The sequence below is a fragment of the Gymnoscopelus braueri genome (genome assembly GCF_963280865.1).
Source record: "Gymnoscopelus braueri genome assembly, chromosome: 11".
NCBI classification, from domain to species: Eukaryota; Metazoa; Chordata; class Actinopteri; order Myctophiformes; family Myctophidae; genus Gymnoscopelus; species Gymnoscopelus braueri.
Window position 1 is genome coordinate 49357859 of NC_137613.1, and position 15318 is coordinate 49373176.

Sequence of the window (15318 nt, forward strand, 5' to 3'; positions counted from 1 at the left end):
AATCACACAATCACAAAAAAAAATCTACTTTCCCACATGGGAGGAGCCATATTGACCACATCTACAGGAAGGTACAGGAAGGTGTCCTCTTCTTTGCTGTTTTTATTTTTTTATTCTTAACATCAACACAGGGGATGCCAACACACTGACCAAGCTGGTGAGGAAGGCCAGCTCTGTAGTTGGAGATAAACTGGGCAATCTGGAGGTGGTTGCAGAGGAGAGAGTGAGGAGGAAGCTGGATGCTGTCCTCTATGATGAGCTAGTCAAAATGAGAAGCACGTTCAGCCACAGACTCATCGACACACCACAAAGTGATTTGGACAGGCCTTTGTACCGGTATCCATCAGGCTCCACAACAAATCTTGACTTTTCGGGTCCACGCGCACGCACGCACACACGCACGCACGCACGCACGCACGCGCGCGCGCGCGCGCGCGCGCACGCACGCACGCACGCACGCACGCACGCACGCACGCACGCACGCACGCACGCACGCACGCACGCACACACACACACACACACACACACACACACACACACACACACACACACACACACACACACACACACACACACAAAATGACAACTTCCACCACAGAGCCTTAAAGTGGGTGTTACTACTACAGTGGACCCCTTGTCCCTTTCTACAAGCTCAGAGTGAGCTTTTCATTCTGTCCTCCAAGATCTGGCTCTCACGATCACATTTCCTCAAAGTAAGAGAGGGATTTGTACCTTGGACATATGAAGCAAGATTCTAATCCACTTACTATAGCTGCTGCATTCTGAACAAAATGGAGGTTTACAAAGAACCTTTTTTTTTTTTTTTTACCAGTTTCTCAGTTCCAGAGCAAAGTTTTAATGTCTGTGATTTTCCTAAACTTTTATAAACACTGCACAGCTGATCTAACATGCATATCTGGTTTCTACAATGTTTTGCAACACTTTGGGACTGTTTACTGTAGGATTATAATGATTTTGGTTACAGGGACACAGCTTAAAAACCAGAGCCAAAGGAACAGATGGAGAGGTTTTAATAAAGTCACATCCTTGTAACAGTCTCAGACATCACTGCAGGTTTACTAGGATTTTAAATATGTGTATGTAAAGGTTGGTCACACTATAAACAAAACAGAATAAACAAGGTGAGTACGGTAAATATTCCTGCAAGTTGAACCAGGAAGGAGGTCTGCAATGCAAGAGACCATCACATTATAATGGAAATGTTGGGTATTTAACGTTAAGACAATGAAATAATTTTGCTGAATCAAAAACTGATATTAATTTCTAAGGGTGGTTTATACTTACTATAAACCACACAGAGACACGTTACTTATACACGGCTACCGAGGGGAGTAGAGGCCTGGGAAGAGACTTCAGCATCATGGACAGCGCCTAGCCCTTGGGGACGTACTGTAAGTCCCAATTCACCTATTCTGGATCAGCCTTGGGTTATAAATAAAAATGATCTGTGCTATGCAAAACCCTTCTTGACTCTTTATTTGTGTCTTTTGTGGGCAACGTAGGAACTTACATATTGGACAAAACACTGCTGGAAATACTCTGATCCGGGAAGAACTTATTTAGAATGCCGTCCCCTCCCAACCTTCGTTAATCTTTCTCAAATGAACGGTTTTGTTGCAAACTGTTATTGGTCTCGGTCAGCACGTCACAGGTTACAAAAGTCAGTGAAATCAGTTGCTGTGCACATCCCTAGTATGACTGCTGTGTGGAGCAATGTGTGAACGTACAAGATGACAAAGTGTGTAAGGCTTACAACACATCCTGCATTCACAGACACTCAGCTTCATTTAGATCAGCCTAAAAGTCTTATCATGAAACGTCGTAAAAAAGTAACAGTGTGAATTCGTTAGCACTGTGTTTTCAACACCAGTGACATCAATGAGGGGCTGTGTGTCACATGCATCGCTGTACCTTAATGTGCAGTACTGTGGCTGCTGCCATCAGAACATGCTGAACACAGCGTATGAGGCGGCGTGCATCATGGGTGTAAGGGGGCGTGCATCAGGGCTCTGACCTTGTAGCACTGTCATCAAAGTAAATGGTGATTACTCATGGCTATCTGCTGGGCCACAAGACACCACCACCCACCTAGGGAGCTAAAACTGCTATTCTGACACATCTACTGTATATGACAAATGATAAAGGGCAGCTCCGTAAAAGTATGTTGCCTCCATCTATCTTCCCAGATGGGAGGTTTGGTCAGAGGTACGTACCCTGCCCACCTCGGCCAGCTTGGTGATCATGACGATGCTGAAGCAATTCTCCTGCCACACCATTCTCCAGAAGTCATAGATCATCTCCTGCTTGGGACCTGTGGAGGAGGTGAAGGGGAAGGGGGAGGTGCGCACAGTTTTTGGATGTGAAGAAAGAAACGGAGATGCAGAAATAGATGGAGGGAGGCACATAAATAAAAGGAGGCACAGAGGTGCAGACAGAGGAGAGGATGTGGGGGGTGGAGAGATGAGCCATAAGTCAGGGAAAATAGCAGCAATAACCATCAACACAGACACGCTGTAATCCATGCCAGAGAATAGAGTAACAAAGTGTCATTTGTGAACTATTGTCCATTCTGTGTTCTTCTCCTACTGGGAGAAATGTCATTTCAATATACCCACAAATCCTGAGATGTTGCGTAAACAAAGCCCTGCGTTGGCTCACCGAGGCGCCGTTTGCTGACACAAATCACAGTCCCCGGGGCAGATGACACTTTCATTGATTTCATTACACTGTGCCTCTGATAATATCACAAGGCTCTATCTCATACTGGCTGCTGAGCTGGTTATGCTATGTCTTTTTAATGGTCAACATGTCCCTTCATTTTTAACACTTTTTTGACACCCACACAGCTTCATAGGAACACTGAGTGACATCACAGCTTCATAGGAACACTGAGTGACATCACCTGGAACTGATTCACATGACCTTCACTGAAGAAGGTCACACCTTATCAGTCCTACATGATTGGATGGTGACACCATGACATCACTTTGTATTCTCTCACAAATGCACATCTCTCAACACATACTGGCGTTATTCCTATTAAAAGGGGGATAGTTTCCTTTTGTTCTCTCTTTTTTTGGACACATTGGTATAACTGCTGTTTGTCTATGGAGCACATCTTCGTTTCTTTTCACCAAAGGCTGTTTAATTTCACCAAACATTGTTCAGTTTCCAGGCTATTTAGAGGTTGTATTAGCATTATTCATGAGACCACTACTCCGATTGGCTGACAGATTGCCCTGCCTTGTTTCTGTGATTATTTAAATGGCTGCTCAGATTTACTTGTTATTTTCATCATTCAAAGTATGAAGTTATGGCTTATAATAAAATCCTCTATGTAGAATATGAATGGCATTTATACTTCTGGAAACTCACTGTTATGCTCTATTCTGAAAGGCTTCTTCAAACGGTGCTATTGCGTCACAAAAAACAAAGCTGGTGGAACAGTGAGGAGTAGCGGTGCCACACATTTACATCTACAGCTTAAATAACATCTGACAGCGAATCCAACCAAAAAACAGACACATCTGATTCACCGAAACGCCCACAAGTAAAGCAGCAATTGGGCCAACGGGGGGGCTTTGATCTTAACAGTCTAAATCACTGTCAAACACAATCAAAATTAGAGCAGCACTTGTACTTCTTTGCATCACTATTGTTTTTTTTCTACTTTTGTCTTAACCCATTTAGACCTGAGGCCGATTCAAAAAACGCCTCCTAAATCCTGACCTAAGTTTTCTGAAAAACTACATAGCCGTCCTGAAAGGTATAGTTACAAAAAGGGGTTCCCGCCCAAAATGGGTTAATATGTGCCCCGGGCAAACCTTACAACGCTCTGTGAAGGCTGAGAGACACAGAGAATCAATCATAGCTTCCTTTTTAAAAGGAAACAATAACACATGACATGACAGCTGCAGCACCTGACTACAGTTCAGTTCAGTTTTTTGTATTTTCGGATAATGGACACACAACATAAGTAGAGAAGTACATTTCACAAATCGCCACTATTTTCCCAGCAGTGTCCAAGAGTCCGAAAAATGGCTAGGGAGAAGCACTAGGCTTGTCGGGCCCTACCCTGGACTTCAGAACAGCGTAGACTGAGCTGTAGCCTACTTCGGCAAACAGCGAGGTGAGCAGACATCAGTATTCTCTCATAACAATCAACGTGTCAGTCTGTCTGTCAGTCAAATAGTGCGGTGAGCAGACAGGAGGCTCCATGGATCATTCAGTATCAGTATGCTCTCCTAACAACCAACGTGTCTGCCTCCTCCTCCTCCTCTCCATGGGTTTGTTCGTGACGCACTCCCACCAGTTTGGCAAATCACGGCGCCAGCCTCCGCACGCACCGCTGAAATCACAAGTTTATTTCTCCAGCGTCAGCCGGGCCCCAGTAACAACATCACCAGAGGGGGGCGTGGGAGAAACGGACACTGATTGACTGAGTCAATCCGTATGCATGGTACACCGCGCTGTGCCTTCAGACGCCGCAGGCCCGCAGCACGCCAGCTTTCAGGTGCGAGGAGCGAACTTGGTTTCCCAGTTGTGTAAAGTAACTAAGTACATATACTCAAGTACTGTACTTTTACTGTATTTTTACTTGCAGTACTTTTACTTCTACTCCACTACATCTCAGAGGCAAATATTGTACTTTTACTCCAATACAATTATTTGAAAACTTTAGTTACTTTGTAGATTTTGATTATTATTACAAAACCACTTCAGCCCTATATACATTTTGGCCATTTGAAAAAAGCCGATCTACAAGCTCACAATGCGTCGCATTGTGAGTTTGTAGATCGGTTTGTAGATCTGCTATTTTCAAAAGATTTTTATACATTTGAAAACTTTGTGAAATGGGATTTTCTGCATGATGAGTACTTTCTACTTTTGGTACTTTAAGTGCATTTTGATACCAATACTTTTGTACTGTTACTCAAGTACATTTTGAATTCCGGACTTTTACTTGTAACAGAGTATTTCTACATTGCAGTATTGATACTTTTACTTTAGTAAAAAACGTGCATACTTTTTCCACCACTGGAATACAGAATGGGCCCATGCAGAGCACCTGCTGCTCTCCTACACAGGAACATGTGGCTCCAGGCTCAACTCATTGGATCAGCTTCTATGGGCCTCTGCAGCAAGCAGCCCACAGAGAGGCAGACTATTCATATGCAAACACCCACCGTTGATGCATTTCACTGAATACTGCACGACTTATATCGTTGCTGTCGGGCAGAAACCTTTCATGTCCAAAACCGTTTCAGGAACATTGAAAAAAGAATGGATCCAGTGTAGTTATTATTTTGTCACAAGCTCTTGTTAATACTTTCCATTGGTTAAATGTTTATAAAACTGTCACTTTCACTTTCAAAATATTTCAAAATAGCTAAAATAGCAGGTCTACAAGGTTTCTGCCAGACAGTGACGATAATGATGTGTAGTGTAGGGGCGCGGTGGCGCAGTCGGTAGCGATGTCGCCTCACAAAACTCCCCCCTGTCAGGTGATAAGAAGCGGCTTGCTAGCTCCTCAAGCATTGAAGGAAGCATGAGCTCAGTTCGTGGCTCTCCCCAGGCTGGCAGAGGGAGAGTAGCGCCCAGGATTACAAGCTTAGGCAATGGGCACTGGGTGAAAAAAATGGGTTACAAAAAACATGGGATAAAAAAATGTAAAGGAATAATGTGTAGTGTACCATAGAGTACTGTGTGTGCCTATGACAAAGTAATACAGACAGATGGTGTGAGAAACCGAGGGAGGGAGAGGGGTGTCAGGGTGTGTGTGTGTGTGCGTGTGTGTGTGTGTGTGGGGGGGGGGGGGGTGAAAGTGTGTGTGAGAGAAAAGGAGACAATTTCACGACTTCACGCTTTGTGAAGCACCAAAGTAAAAGACAGACAGAAATCAGAGGGGGATTACGCACTGAGGACACACACTGACTGAATAAACAGAGTGTTTATGTGTGTTTGTGCCTGGGGTTTGCAGGCGAAGTAATAACTTATATAACGTACACAGAATGATAATGCACCACCGCCTGTCCTCTGTAGAAGAAAGACAAAAAGTAACCATTTCACACAGAGACACAGTCAGTGGTGTAACAGCGTCAGAATGACTGACAGTTACAGTGAGTTATTATGGGAGCGTTTGGTGGATCGGAGAACACAATGCTTTCTGGGAGACAGCCAGTTGGAGCGTGATGAAACATCGGCTCTCCTGTTGACACAATTACTCAAACAGCTCATTTCAATATCGACAGCCGGAGACGTGTGTGCAGAAGGAAGACGTGTCCAAACAAATACCTACGCTTCCACACAAACATGAAAACACACTGTGCACCTTCACTGTTATGTGTTATAATGTACGTATTCTGGGCGTGAGACTCACCTTGGGTGGCGATGAAGTGGTTGGATCGCTGGTAGCCCTGTATAAACGTCGCCAGGAGGAGAGGAAAGAGGTTGGAGGAAACAGAGAGAGTGTGTTAATCCTACATTAAGATTGGCTTAAGGGCGGACCGGCCGGCCTCTGATGTCACTCAGACACAACCATAAACAAAACCCATACGCCCATATACTGTATAGGCCACGTCCATATATAGGCATATATGGTGATCCGGTTGTCCAGAGGCACAGATCCGACCGCTATGCACATAATATGGTCATGTGCATATATGGGACCAACCAACTTCAAACTCTGCCCGCGCATTGGCAGGGACTCCAGGGAGTGCGGTGCAATCCAACCAATAGGCTCATATAATATATAAAAATCACACCCAGTGTGAAGTGGGCGGTGTGGTCATCACAGTGGTCATCACAGTGATGGAAGCTCACTTAAAAAAAAATGTATTTTTTTAAGTGCATAGTCCTATTTATAGGTTATTAATGTCATCATGTGTCTCGCTAGCCAATCACAGTGCTGGATAGAGTCAGCCAATAGAGTCAGCCAATCACAGTACAGCTAGGGGTGTACTAATGAGCCAATCACAGTACAGCAAATGTGTACTAATGAGGTGTCCCAACCCCACTTATAGGGGCGGCTACTCCGCCCAATAATAATATATTGGCATGCCCATATTATGGGCATGCCAATATACAGGGTATGGGCATATACTAATGACATCAGGGATCTCCATATATGGGTATAAAAGGGACACAGGTAGACAGGCAGATACAGAGATATCCATATATGGGCACAAAAGACTGTACAAAGGGTACTCTGACAAAGCCCTCAACACTATGACTCAGACATATCGATCGGATCAGCATAACGTAGGTGCGAGGGTCACGTATCGGCCCGAACCTCTAGTTATTACACAAAAAACTATACGAACAAGGATTCTTGGACCTCCAACTCACATTTGGCCCCTCCCTCCATTCTCTCTCCATTTTCAGCATCAAGTTGCGTCTCACTTTTTAAATAAAAACTATTTCACAGCCCACAAAAAAAATCATGAAATGATTACGTTTGTCCCCGCCTGCGTCTGTGAGCCGGCTCATTACGAACAGATTGAGAGAGCGGCATGTAAGCGGTGGCCTGGCAGTCAGCTCCCACGATGCATCTGGGGCTCCTGGTCAACCATACATCTTTGACTTTCTTTTACCTGAGACAGATTTAGCTCAAATTAGCTGAGTGTCTCCTTTCTCCTCAGCTCTGCGTTACAGCAGCTATGATACAGTGTGGCTTGTCTTATATGAGGTGCCTTAACCCTCCTCCAGGCAAAGCCTGGTGTGCTAAAAGATGTGCAACAAGACGAATTACTACACTATAAAGCTCGGTATCACTTGTCTATGAAGTAATTCCAACTTCTGCATACACATAGTGCACACCCTATATACTGTGTGTGTGTGTGTGTGTGTGTGTGTGTGTGTGTGTGTGTGTGTGTGTGTGTGTGTGTGTGTGTGTGTGTGTGTGTGTATATATATATAAATAATTTAAACAGCAATTGCACCTATTCCCTAATAATATTCACTACACCACAACTATACCAGTCAAACCAATGCTAACATCATGCAAGGGTTCATTTATGAGTTATGCTTGAGACAAGTAGTTTTGTTTGACTTCAGTGGCCACCACAGTCAAGTTAAAACGTATTTGTAATGCACCAACATCTGGACACATAATCTCCAACATGCAACATGCCCCAGTTCAATTCTAGCTGGAGATCTTTGTTACATTTTATTTTCCTCTTAACCTGTCAATGATCCATTTACTGTATGCTGACCCAAGTGACCTTCTATTAATAATTGAGAAACACTGTGCTGTAAGGTGACAAACCAGGGGTCCTGCCATGATATGAACGCTGTAGACAGCACGCTTAATGACTCTTTCATTCTAATGGAATGCTCTCTAAAGAGAGCAGGCACTGAACTGCTGCACAAGCAGTGAAGTTAAATAGCTCCTCTTCAAACCCTCTCCACCCACATAACGCTGCTGCGTCAGGCATCTGCAACCTGAACCAATCCAGACAGTCCTCATTGTCCTACTTCCTTCTGCTTTTGTCAAAGACACAATGGTGAAACTAAAGGCCCTAATACAGTATTCAGAGAGTAGAACCAGCCCTATCGAACCCCTTCGCTTTCACATCTATTATAAGCACTTAACGTGACTGCATCCTGTGCTAAAACAGAGTTTTAAAGACAAGTTCTTAAAGAGAGGCTTTTCAGTGCCACCTCTGAATGACCTTTGCTTTATGAGCTAACAGCAGATCTCAAAGTAAAAAAAGTGCCTGTTCTTCAGAAGCTTTAGGTCCATGTGTCTACGCTCTGCTCTCGGATCGGAGAGGCTTGCTGAGATCCTCAGTGCAGATGAACCAAATGCTGGTGTGATCAAAACAGGGGACACAATTAAGCGTGTTGTATTGGAGCCAACTGCGGCATCATGCGACACTGTGTTGTCTTAAGACGAGCGTCTTTGGTGATTGATTGATTGATTGATTGATCGATTCTTTGAATAGTTTATTAGTCGGAAATTTAAACAGCACGAGGTACAGTCAGACATTTAGGCTAAAAGGATAACACAAAAAAGTCCTGGGACTTGTTTCCAAATGTGTGGATGTTTGGTCGATGTGTTACATTAACTCGTTGATCGAAACAAAAACTGTTTGATTACATGTAATACTGTCTGACATTGTGATTATTATGACATCTACAACTCACTGGGAATATAAAAATCATCAAGCAGAAATTGCATTTTCATGAATAAATGCACCAAACTTCTATTTGTTTTTCAATGGAGGTGTCTTCTTTCTGAGCTGTGTGCGATACCTTTGTTGCTAATTGTGACTTACGGTTGAGTAAACTATCATTTAGTCTTGTCCTCATCCCAGCCATCAAAAAAACTGCAAAGAAAAAGCAACAAAATAATATCAATAACTAATTGTAAACTTAATTGGGCAGAAAGAAAGATGTGCTGAGAGATGCTAAGCAGCTGTGGGACAGGTAGATAAAGCTGTGTGGCCTGGGGAAGGAGAAGCAGAACCGACTGGGAGTCAATTCTCATTCCACATGCATTGCAGGGGCCGCTGGCCCAGTACCTGATGCTTTACTATACATTTGTGTGAAAACGCTATATGTGTGACAGCTGTTTCCAGCCAATATGCTGGTGCAGGGAGACACTGGGACACTGACTCTAAATCTACGTAATGAGACACAGGGGAGATGAAAACAAATACATGAACAAAATAAAACTAACAAAATATGTGCTTGGTTGAGAGTGAACGCGGGCCGGTGGCTCCAGTCGCGTCCCGTTCTGCCTCACGATAATTCACCCTGATCTCCTCACTCCGTCTGTGGGCACATTCACACACTTGTACCGAGGTACGCCAAGTCCCTCATCAACAGTGGTCCAATCCCGTGTGGGCAGGGGGGTGGGGGTAGGGGGACAAATTGGCACCAACCTGAGGCCCGGGACAAACCAGGGACAGCATTGTGATCAGGGGATTACTTCAGCCTCTGGATCCAACACAGGTAATACCTGCTCTAATCCCACTTAAGAAGCTGCTCTCATCCACCGCTGTCCATCTCCATGCTCTCCTTGGGAACCCGCTGACATCCAGCACACCTCCACACAGAGCCCTACTGTATACGTTCTTCACAGCAAAGCCTACAACGAATCAGTTACTAAGTAGTAACAAAGTAGTACATTTACTTTGAGTACTGTACTTAAGTAGGTTTTTTGAGTATCTATATTTTAATTAGTATTTTGTTTTAGTTTTTTTGGAAGCTTTGAACCCGGTTTCCTGCGCAAGTGCTGACATTTTTACCATTGAGCTAATAGAGCCTGCCTGCTGGCTCAGGGATACAAGGTTTGTGTCAGATCCTGTGTCTAGGTGAGACATGATCTTTGACACATCCAAATGTCTCAATAGAAGAGCAGGGAGACAAAAATACAATGTACAACTCTGCTGTCGGGCAGAAACCAACTCCAAAATGTTCATTTTTCAGGAAATGGAAAAAAAACAAAAAAACAGTGGATTTAGGAGGTTTTGTTTATCATTGATAAGAACAGCTAAATGGACCTCCAAGCTCACAATGAAGTTGGAGGTCAAGGGGGTGGAGCCTGGAGTCAGCAAAACCAGCAAACCCTTTGGTGGAGTTAGCTGGTTCAGCAGAAAGTTTGAGGATCCAATGGATTCAATTACATTTTCAAATTATTGAGTAATATTTGACCAGGATTATCTATACTTTGACTTAAGTACTGGGGTCAAGTACTTTGTCCACCACTGGGTTAGTGGCAAACATGGGTCACTATTCAATCATATACTGTAATGCTCATGGAGGAAAACCACCCCAGATGTTGTCCTGTCACCCCCACCTCCCCCAAAACACCCACAATGTCTTGCAAAAAAGGCAAGATCAATGGCACCAGCACTGACCCTGTGGGAAATAAGCGTTATGAAGTGTGACAGCCGTGTGCACGCTGATCCTCTTCATCTTGTTTATTTCTCCAGGCAATGAGGATGAGGAGCCAGACTGAAAAAGCGACCGTCATATTGATTTTCGGGAGGTGAATTTGTTGGACCCCCAGGGAATAATTAAATAATTCTAAAACTCAGTGTATCTGGATTCCTGCAGGTGGATGTGCATAAGAAGAAGAAGAAGTGAGTAACTTTGTATCAAAGTTCAAAGGGAAATAAAGGGGACTTTATATAAAGGCCTAATTACAGGGCCAGAAATACTGTCTAGCTGTATTATCTCTGCCATGGGGCTGAAATGAAACTACAGTAGACTTTAATGCACACTGATGAATATTAAAATTCCGGTGCAGCCTTCATAAAGTAAACAGAACAGAAGTTGCCTGCAGTATTATGTATGCAATGTATGACACTGCCCTTGTCTCAGACGCAGCAGAGAAAGTGCTGGCAGCAGAAATATGCAGGAAGATTGGACACGAACTCAATGCCAAGAAAAGAAAAGTTAAGGCATACAACATGTAGGACAAACCATTGCTAATGCCAGCAGGACAGTGCTCGAGACAGTGAAGGACTTCAAATATCTCGGTGCCCGGACTGCCTCGGATTTGAAGGTCCAGAGGGCACTTGCATGGAATGAGTACAGTGTGGAAATCTAAGTAGGGAGATGACCTCGAGAGGCGGTTGTTAGTGGCAATACAGTAAAATCAGTCCTGCTGTACGGGACCAGCTCACAGTACAGCAGGAAAAGGCCCTGGATGGTGTCCACACAGGAATTCCTACGAATGGCACTTGATATCACATGAGAGGACCACATCATAAACGTGGACATCTGCAGAGATCTCCCATGGGTTACAGACAAGGTCAGGGAGAGAAGGATGAGGCTGGCTGGGCACTGTGTCAGGCACCTGCAACTGATGGCGAGCCCACGGATACACAAACCCAATGTACAGCTAGGATGGGAAAAGGGGATCTCATACAGGATAAACAAGTGAAAATGTAATGAAATAAAATAAACAAATATATGAGCCGACAAATTGGAATTGGAATACAAAAAAAATCACACCCAGTGTGAAGTGAGCGGTGCTATTTATGAGTTATTAATTTCATCATGCATCTCGGTAGCCAATCACAGCACGTCCTGCGAAGTGACGTGCTTACATTTTTTACATTATTATTAATTTCATAATGCGTCTCGCTAGCCAATCACAGCGCGTCTGCGAAGTTTGAAGTTAATTTCATCATGTGTCTCGCTAGCCAATCACAACACCTCCTGCAAAGCTTAGCCTATGGGCGTGTTTTCCACAGCATGGCGTCACAGCGAAAGACAAATTTTCACGACGGAAAGAAAAACTTTCACCATGGATGGGTCCTAAACCCTCTTATAGGAGCGGTTGCACCGCTCAAAAAAAAGATAAATGGGTTGGCCAACTGGCATTGAGGCATATTAGATGCAAAGTGTTTCTGTGTTATTAGGATACATAATACAAGCTTGAGTAAAAGCACTGAGCATTTAAATTTTTGACAGATGGTTTTCCGAGAGCGGACACAAAGTTGTGTCTCTCTTACTTCGAGCGTTGCAGCCGTGGGCGTCCATGAAAGACTGTGCCATCTTCTCATCTTGCTGCAGGATACTCTGGTCCGTCATGCTGCAATCCAGAGAGCTCAGCTTACGACCTTTCTCCTGACGATACGCAATGGCCGCCTTGTTGATGCTCACCTTCTTCCTACTGTACAGGTAGAGATAGAGACATGGAGGGGAAAGAGAAAGAGAATAATAGAAGAGAAAGAGGATGGTGGAAGGAAGCAGGATATAGAGATAAAGAAGGAAAGTGGAGGTGGGTGGGTGAGGGAGGGAACAAGGGAGCAAGCGAGCGAGCGAGTGATTGAGGAGATGAGAAATTGGATGGAATGGAGAAACAGGAATGAGATTGAAAACGGGTGAGGGATGGAAAGTGAGATTTGGTGATACCAAGAGAGGTGTTAAGGTTGAGAGAGGGGGTAGGTAGAGATAATTAAAAGGAAAGAAACAAAAGAAAGAAAGAAAAAAAGAAAGAAGTGAGTTAAAGTAGAGAAGAAGTGGGGCTAGAGAGGACCAGTGGGTTGAGGGGGACGTCAGTATTTTTGTTTATTTGTTTATTTGTTCGGATCCCCATTAGCTGTGCCCTCTAAAGCACCGGTAGTCTTCCTGGGGTCCACATATAAAAACAATACATACATTTAAAACATACATTTAAAAAGACAAAACATAAAGAAAAAAAGACAAGATACATTCAACTTTATAGTCCATATACAAGTATGGAATTGAGAAGTCATAAGTAAGGGTAAGGGTAAGTATAGAAGTCCCTTCTGATTAGCATGAAGAAAGAGAGGAGAGACAGACGGACGGACGGACGGACGGACGGACGGACGGACGGACGGACGGACGGACGGACGGACGGACGGACGGACGGACGGACGGACGGACGGACGGACGGACGGACGGACGGACGGACGGACGGACGGACGGACGGACGGACGGACGGACGGACGGACGGACGGACGGACGGACGGACGGACGGACGGACGGACGGACGGACGGACGGACGGACGGACGGACGGACGGACGGACGGACGGACGGACGGACGGACAGACAGACAGACAGACAGACAGACAGACAGACAGACAGACAGACAGACAGACAGACAGACAGACAGACAGACAGACAGACAGACAGACAGACAGACAGACAGACAGACAGACAGACAGACAGACAGACAGACAGACAGACAGACAGACAGACAGACAGACAAAGTGAAGAGGGAAAAATAGTAGTTATGATCATGGCCATCTTTCTCTGCTGCGTCTTTGAACATTATAGTAGATTCTACCAAAACCCCCAGGACCGGGAGGCTTGTCAAGTGGCCAACTCATGAACGAGCAAAACAGGCTAAAGACACTAATGCGCAGGCGTATGGGCGCATGATGTCATCAAACCCCGTAAGGAGAGAGAGATACTTCCGAGGGGATCGGGGGGGAATATGCGCTGGGTGAGCAAGTTTCATTTAAATGAATGGGGATTTTCTGTGCCCTATGCAGATAATATATAGTTCAATGATACAACCACAGGAGAACACAACATTACTGGCTAATTATAAACGCATCTGCTCTCTTTCTCCCTCTCTGTGCGGCATGTGGCCGTGTAGCCGGCTAGACGTGTGGCTTGTGAATCCTATGAATCACTTCCCTCTCTTCCACGAAATCCCATTCATTCTGCCTCTATGCTACTGGAGAAGAAAATACCAAGGGTGTTGGAGCTCTATCTAACCAATTACCAGCTCATCTAGTGGCACCTCAGAGCTGCTGGCCTCGTGTAATTGAGTGGCCAATGGAATAACACGCCCCTTGATGAAATATTTCACACTCAGATGAGTGTCAAGACATTGCCTAGTGAGAGGAGGAAGAATACATCGCAGGTGCAGTTGACGGCGGAGGTAATTTGCAGATGGAAAGCAGCCAATGATTCCAGTGCGACCAGAGTGCATTTCACATTCACTTTTCTTTTGGGGGTTATGGGTGGGATGGGGGCGCTCAGCCAGCACACAGAGAGATGAGATGGAACACAAAAACTTGGCTGAAGCGCCAGAGAATGTAGGATTTATGCTCTGGTATTTCCCTAAGTCCACTTGCAATTAATTCTCATTGTCAAATGTATTTCTCAGTAGAGCACAGCCTCCTAAGTGGAATAGAGATAAATGTACTCCTCTGGACGAGCGACTTAAGAGCAGCACCAACTCCAGAGGGTACCTTGGATCATGGCTCTGATGTCAAATATGGAGTAGAAATCAGTTAAGACTGACCATCAACACTTTCACATGTACTTACCCTTCTTGACGATGGTAATGGCCCCCAGAAGCAGGATGAGGACCACCAGACCTCCAGCACAGGCTCCCAGGATCAAGCCCATGTCCTCTGCATGCTGGGATACCTCCAGAGCCCGCTTGGAGTCCTTGCATGCAGCTGCACAGAGGAACAAAGACACAATGGAATTGATTCATTATGCTTTTATTACAAACAAACAAAGAAAACGCTTGGATATTCTATAGTGTAGATTTCAGCAATTAAACACTTATGGTCATGCAGATTGTACCACAGCTTACTATGTGATTACACCTTGTGTCAACAACCACAAAACCATCTTCAATCACTTATCCAGAGTCGGGTCGCGTGGGCAACAGTGCCAGCAGAGAGGTCCAGACTTCCCTTTCCTGGGCCGCATTAGCCACTTCATCCAGGGGATCCAGGGGATTCAGGGGATCCCGAGGCGTTTCAAGGCCTGCATGGAGATATAATCCCACCATAGGACCTTGGTCTGCCCCATGGCCTCCTCGCAGTCAAGACTCACCCAATTTTTTT

At 44.8% G+C, this 15318-nt stretch overlaps 1 pseudogene across 1 annotated transcript in view; it reads right to left on the reverse strand.

Moving 5' to 3' along the window:
• Positions 1-15318, reverse strand: part of LOC308094859 (receptor-type tyrosine-protein phosphatase U-like) — a 56508-nt pseudogene that overhangs the window by 8901 nt on the left and 32289 nt on the right. Inside the window, exons 9-14 of the transcript in view lie at positions 14778-14922; positions 12492-12652; positions 10877-10887; positions 6401-6437; positions 2235-2332; positions 122-259 (exon numbers count right to left, since the gene is read on the reverse strand). The product of the transcript in view is annotated as a receptor-type tyrosine-protein phosphatase U-like (transcript). The remainder of the gene's footprint in view (positions 1-121; positions 260-2234; positions 2333-6400; positions 6438-10876; positions 10888-12491; positions 12653-14777; positions 14923-15318) is intronic.